The sequence below is a fragment of the Centruroides sculpturatus genome, unplaced genomic scaffold, assembly GCF_000671375.1.
Source record: "Centruroides sculpturatus isolate CEXI.00-Female unplaced genomic scaffold, Cexi_2.0 scaffold127, whole genome shotgun sequence".
NCBI classification, from domain to species: Eukaryota; Metazoa; Arthropoda; class Arachnida; order Scorpiones; family Buthidae; genus Centruroides; species Centruroides sculpturatus.
In genome coordinates this window covers 203,369-211,006 of record NW_019385000.1, presented here as the reverse complement: position 1 = coordinate 211,006, position 7,638 = coordinate 203,369, and positions in this window count along the sequence as shown.

The following is a 7,638-nucleotide window of genomic DNA, read 5'->3' as shown; positions in this document are numbered from 1 at the left end:
TAGCACCACTGCCTCCGCGTCGATAAGCCCATACTCGAATCCTTACAGGACAGCTTGAAATAAACCCTTATAAAAAAAACTATTACGCAGCGTAAACCGCCAATTCGCCCGGTTTTTTCTTTCTTAAAAGCAGAGGTGTTGGATCGGTTGTTTTGCATCTACGACCGGGGTTCAATCTGGAACCGATCAGGTTACACCTACAGTACGTGTGGGAGTGGGATTCGGGGATGTCTTTTGTTCAGGTCAGTTAGATCTAACTGTTAGACGAGCAGGACGTGACTGGTGTCCAGTCCGACCATTATAACCGTTTCTTTGTTAGATAATAAACAGCGATTTTACGATTAGAGATCTTTACTCCCTAAGATCCTAACATCTATGTTACAGAAATTATTATAACTAAATACTCTCTCAAAAAAATTGATATTAGCATGAAGCTAAGACTATGCTAGAGCATGCGGCTTTTCTAATTTCGTTGCCCAAATTTTTGATTCGCGGCAAGTCCCTGATGAATGGTGCTTAATTTGCAGCATTGGTGTCGTAGGATGGATCGGAAGTGGGATGTAACTTTGTCGTCGTTGTGAGTTCACTTCGGTTATGGCTATTGTTCGTGCTGGGTTGTCTTCTGTAGACTGGCTAGATCTTATGATGAGACCAAAAATGACTATTAAAAATTGAAGTAATTTCAGTAAACTCACTAGACTTGGTCGAAATTCTCCCTCTGGATTAGTTTCAGGTTCCGATCTTTTGGTGTTGCCGGGTAGATCTTCCGACTCGACTTTTCCGGTCTCAACGTTAATTCTTTTGCTTTCTGGTTTGATAGTATTTCCTCGGACATTTCTTCTATCCGATGGAGGAGGCGTTGAGCGTATTATTCGGATCAGATTCGGCTCCTGTTCGACTTGGGCTGGAAATTGTTGCCTGTCCATTCGAGGAGTTAATAGCATGAAGCGGAGTAACGATGTTTCTTCTGGTCGGTTAGTCGATTTTTTCTACCTCTTGTCTTCTTAGGTTTTTTTTCCACGATCAAAAATGAATTACCTTGCCGTTAGGCAAAAGAATTCGCTTGTTATCACCGTCGAGCATCAAATTTTCTTGCCCGAGGAGGTCCTTTTCAATTATGCCCTCACAGGATAATGCGACTTCGGGCCTTACTATTTTACATGACACGGGGAACTTGTGTCCCCTTAATTTGAAGGTAGGCATTGCCAGACCGATTGTTTGGATTGATTCACCTTTCGAGCCTTTTATCTTCCCTCCTAATCCGAATTTGACTGGAACTTTGCTCTTAATTCTATTTGCTACTTCTTTAGATAGTAGTGTGTCGTTTACGTTAGGATTTACGACAAATTTGACCGGTACATTATTGACATACCCTAAAATGATGGGCTCCCGCTTCGCTTGAATCCTCGCTATTCGAATGATGCCGTTCCACTTGTCCTCATCCTCTGAGGAGAAGTCTGATTGGCGAATTTGTTGGATCCGTTCATTTGACTTGAATTTCCGACGTCTTCTCTCCTGCCAGTTTCGGTCTTATTTCCAATGTGGGGTCGATTTCCCCTGAAGATTTGTTAATTTACTTCTAACGACGTCAATCTCTTCTGTTAACTTCGCTAGATTGCCTTCTGAGGGGGCAGTGGACTCTTTCCTTCTACATTTGGATGATTTCCATGGTCCCTGCTCCCTTTAAATAGTTCGTATGCTAACGCGAGGATGTGTCGTTAGACCTTCAATCGTTTTCTCATTTGTAGGGGCCCTTAGCGCCTTGTGAAAAGCCGTCGGTGCTCGGGACAATACTCATTGCTTTATTTTTAAGTTGAACCCGTTCAAAAACAGCCTTTTATCGTTCGTCCAACTCCTTTGCTTGTTTGCGTTGGATAATAGCAGTTTCAGCGGCATCTATTCCTTGCCTTATTTCTATTTCCGCCTCAAGGGCTTGTAACGTATCCGCATGTTTGAACGGCCTCATCCGGGCGCTGAAAGACAGGCATAAATTTTGTTCAGACGGATTGGGAAAGGTTCTTTTTCAAAGCGTTCAGTCAGGATTTTCTTAAATTCGTCATAATCTTCTACTTGTTTTATGGGGATATCCTTTCTAACGAATTCTCGAGCGATTCCGGTTAGTCTCAATTTGGCTAGCTTTAATATCTGTGAAAAACTCGCTTATGCGTGGACTCTCTGGCTTGCCGGAAAAAATAGGCAGCAAGGGGACTAAAATGTGAAATCCACGAATTTAACGCAGTTGTTGGGAAAACGATGTAAACAACTTTGATTAAAAAAACGCTCCTGGTGAGAATTAGATGGGAGGTCACCGTTTGTAATAACAATTAGATGAGAAAGTTGACACATAGGTGTCAAGAATGCACCGTTATTGTCACATGTGACGATCATGTGACGATCATGTGACTCCTTTCCCTCGAAAAGCGAATAAAAGCTCGAGCCCCTGGAAGCTCAGGGCGTGTCCGCACACGAAAGTTATTTTTGTACTTGTGCCCATCGATCTCCATGCAAAGGACTGTGATCCCGTAGGAGAAGACACAGAAGATCGTCGCCATATCAACTCTCCATTACTCTGTGAGAGGTATTTAGGGGATTTAGAACTTGCAAAATCGCTCTCTCTCGCCCTAAGTTAAGCAAGCGATATAGACGAGATTAATCGCCCATTTTATGTAAATAGTATAGTATAACCTCATTTAACCTTAGTTTTATTTTCGCCTCCTGTAACTTAGATTAGTAATTCAATAAATGCTTTGCTTATTTGTTAAACCTGTCTCCTGTCATTGAAAGGATTGATGCCTGCCGGCTTACTGACGCATTCCCCAGACACTTTTTGCCCTCCTAGCCATCCAACGACTCCGAGACCGGGTTTCATCAGCCTGTTCAGTGTAAGTGGTCAGGAGGGGTTAACCCCTGGCCCTCTGCTTGTCTCGCAAAATCACTTAGTCCAAGTGTAGCGCACGGATTTTCGCTTTTCATACTGGAAGGCGAAAATCCGTGCGCTAATAACCTAGTTCCTAGCCTCCTAATAACCTGTTTTCTACGGACAACCTGTCTTAGTCGGACCTGGCTAAAACGGACACGCATCTCGAAGGCCTGGAAATTGGCTTCACCCCACTTCTGAAACCAAATTGTGAGAATGCGGGCGAGGGGACAGAGCCCTCTAATCATCAGATTAGCGAGATCCGCTTACAGCGTCACTAGATGGCTTTATTTCGAGAGGCAAGGGGGTTGAGAAAGTCGACGGGTGTCCGTGCAAGCAATGATAGACAGATTCACAGGTTAAACAAACAAATAAAGAGTTCATTATATAATTAATCTAATTTACAGGAGTATACATAAAGAATTAAGTGATTAAATGCTTAAATCCGGATAATATATAAATTATCGGTAAAGGCAAACTAGTCACTATGCCGCGTGCCTAAACTCTAGAGTGAGACAGAGTTTACAAAGGTTTCTGCTACAAATATACCTCAATATGCTGTCGAATGACTGTATACGACAATCATTCTGGAATATGGAAGCTCGAACAGTCCTATGTCTTCTACCTGCTTCTTCTCAGACAGGACAGGGACAGGAGACATCTGTACCAAGAAGTTCCTGTGACGATGGTTTTCATACGATCGTCTTTGGCACTAAGCCAAATGGTCGTTCTTCGTTACGATGATCAATTCGCAAGTGTGCGATCACGTGTGATTTATTGCTAAATTGTTGATGTTAAGAGTTGACATCTGATCTATTTCCTTGAGAACATGAGATAGTTTATTCACATCGACTGAGGTATACAATTCCTTCGAAAAATTTATCTAACAGTAAAACTCAAACCGTCGAGGCTCACGGTTTTCATAGGAATTAATTTTCTACTATCTGATATAAGGAAAATTAGATAAAATAATAATTAATGATCACTACATACGATCAAATTTATTCATAACAGCAGCCAAATCGTAGAATTCACTTTACCTGTTTAGAAGCATTAAACGCAAGTTCTTAGAATTGTTTACCTAAAAATCACGAAACAGTAAATAGGAATTTTCGTCTCTTACAATCAAAAATAAACGGCAATAATAAAAATAGCCAATTTATTAAATTATGTTAGCTCCAAACAAATAAAATCAAAAGAAATTTGTACATAAGATACTCCACAAAATTATAGAATCGAGTATTAAATGAATTCAGAAAGAATTGAATACTACAAAATAGTTTAATTTAGTAATTTATATGCGCACTTCCTGTAGTAATAGCATCGAAAATTCGATTTGGCATGCTATCAACTAGGTGTTTTTATGATCGATGCCTCTAGGGAATTCCAAGCAGTGACAATTGCTCGTTTTAAGTGTCCAACTTCGGCGTACGAACGATTTTTGTCATAAATTTGGCCAATCAGCATCTCCCAAACGTTTTTCATAGGGGTGCAATCAGGAGAACGAACTGGTTACCTAAGAAGTTCAATGCATTTATTTTCTAACCACTGTTTCGGATTTCGTGATACATGCATAGATGTGTTGTCCTGTTAAAAAATAAGAAGAATCCTTCTGAATGTTCGTTTGTATAGCAGCAATTTGTTCTCCAGAACTTGTTGATAGTCGCCGCTCTTCATGAAACACGTAAAGAATGCCAAATTCAATTTTCCCAATACAGAAAAAGCACTCGAAACCATAACACTCTTATCACCGAAATTTCCTCGTAGTTTTGCTGCGAACAATGTTGTTGTTGTTGTTGTTGTTGTGTAAACTCTTCGGAGGGTGTTAATTGTTAATTATTTTAGTGTTTCTCGTACGGACATTCACATAAAACAGTGTTTTCTAGCCTCTGTAATGGTGGCATTTCTACTTTTTTATATACAGTGCTTTGTACCTGTATTAATAATTCATATTCATTACTTTAAATTGCGTTAGGTGTTATCAATGAACTGATTGCACACTCATTAAATTATTTATCATTTTAGGTAAGCGAACATACAATAAATTTTAATAGCACACGTTAAATGGTGCTGCTCATTACTATATTTCGCGGCACGACTTAAAAGAATTGGCAATTTTTTGTGTTAAACTTGTTTCAGTTCTTTATTTCTATAAATTTTTAACGTAAATATTTCTGTAGAAAATGTATATTAAAATTTAAAATTAAAGTATATTAAAGTGTATATTAGTATTAAAGTGTATATTAGTATTAAAGTGTATATTAAAGTAGTATATTAAAATTTCTTTAATACGTTAATTTATGACGTATGAAAAAATGTTCGATTTTTGCAATAGATAAGACACAAGGAAAATCGTCATTAACCTCATTGGTTCAACATTCAAAAATAGCAAATGTTATCAATCTGATTGGTTACTTTTAATAAATATCTATCGATATTTTTCAGAAAATTCTACTCAGAAGTTGCATAGAGAATTTTTAACTAATTGCAAGTGTATATAGACGTATATTTATACAGATGCAATTGTAGAAAGGTGAGGAATTTTTATTTTAAAATTCTTTAAAATTATTTTAATTGCTGACTTGAGGCTATTTATCTATTTTCTAATTAGTATATTTACGTGTATTTTTAATTATCTCGGCCGTATTAGTTTGGACGGATGGGTGAGCCTACCGTCTATGAGGTACAGAGATCGGAACTGGGAGTGCAATCCCCACGTATTCTTTATGAGTGTTTAACTCCAGATATGCCTTTCCCATTACTTAGTCGGGCCTCTCATTGTGGAACTGGCGGAACTTATGAAGACAACCAGTGAAAGAGTGAAAACATGCGAGTGCACCAGTGGATGAAACCACAGGACCCTGATAGTTGGTGATGGTTTAGTGTCTCACGATAGGGCAGTTCATTTGTAGTTTTACCGGTTATTTTTACGTGTCTGATATCTAAATATCGATCAGTTTTCCCATAGAAATTACTCCTGTCAATAGATCGCTCGATGTTTCCTTCGGTATTCTATCAAAGCAATCAAATCTGAAGGCAAATCCTCTTATTGCCCATAGGGAAAAGTGTTTAAAGAAGTCTAAAAGCAGTTTTTGCTTTTCCGACTCTGTTATATATAACAAAGGTAAAGTATGGCGATCGAGCAAACAATGATGCTTCAAGATTTCTACATTTTTTGGACTAAGGGGACTTGAGACATCGAGAAATGAAAAACATTTCGGTGTGTTTTTTTCTGCATTTATGGATGTAATGTGCGAATAAATTGTTGATGGCATAAATAGGGAGAAAGATTACCCACATTTCAGATGACAGGTGTTAATGGGGATCAAATCGTAGCCTTACTTCTCATTTTGAAAGTGAAAGCACGTATTAGATATACTACACATTTGTAATGATGAGCAAGATGAGGGGGATCAGCCAACTTACAGCTCTCTTGTGGAGTCAAGTCTGCGTTTCTTTGCATTAATTACTATAATTAAAGAAATAATGTAGTTTTTCCTTCATTAGTAACTCCTGTTTAGCAGTTTTCCTTCGTATGTTGTTTGACAACTTTCTCAGCTTTAAGCTATAATTAATTGTCATGAGAACAATCAGATGTATGTTTGTGTTTTATACAGAAAATGAAGTATTTTATAGCATAAAATTTTAGAGAATGAATGAACTACTCGTACGTAATTTATATTCTTATTATTTTATATTATTATAAACGGCTTCAATTTAAAACTTCTTTATATTTTTTAATCTTCCCTAAGATATTCTTGTAAAAGTAAATTTTCATATCGTCAAAATTAGTGTTAGGTAACAATTAAAACGTGAAATTAATAGCTAAATACATGAAATTTTATTAGAATAACACAATACTTTGGGTACATTGCATAGAGGTAAGAAAGTTATTTACGTAAAATATAATGTATTTCAACTTATTTACATAAATGTAACTCACAGATTTGGTAGTCAGCAAGTTGATCTGGCAATGGAATTTGATTATTGAATGGAAATGCGCCATATTTTACGTACATACACGTTATCAACGTCAGGCTATTTTTCCTTTGTCGACTGGCAGACTGCCACATGGTGGCTAGGTATTGCAATCTATTATAGCAGTGTTTTCAATCCAGCTGGATTTTTGCTGGACCAACATCATTACAGCTGGATCCAGCGCGGATGTATTTTTAGTGCAATAAAGTGTTTTCTACCTGTCTATCTATCTTTGCAGCAATTTATGTATTTTTTTTAAAAAAATAAAACATTTTTTTTAAAATACTTAAGAAACTTTTATTATTTAGACAGGTCACCATAAAGCAGTACAATTTCTTACACATTTAGGTAGTAACTTTGGTTCGGTTTAACACTTGAGATAGAGATACCTGTAATTAACTTTAAATGTTTAGTTAAATTATAATTATAATGTAACCTTTAAGTTATATAATAGGAAAAATAATTCTACAAATCAATTTATATTAATATATAATACAGTGAAAACTGCTTAGGCGACCACCTGCATTCGACAGGCACCTGTCAAAACGGGCAAAAATTTCTGGCACGGAATAGTTTATCCATAGAGTCTTCGTATAAGTTACCTGTATTAAACGACCACCCGTGTAACGCGACCGCGGGCATCGATTTTTGGTCCGAAACAACATACAACACCTGTAATAAGCGACCACTTTCGCGAATGTATCTGGTCTAAACTATTGTAAGAACCCATCTCAACAACGTTT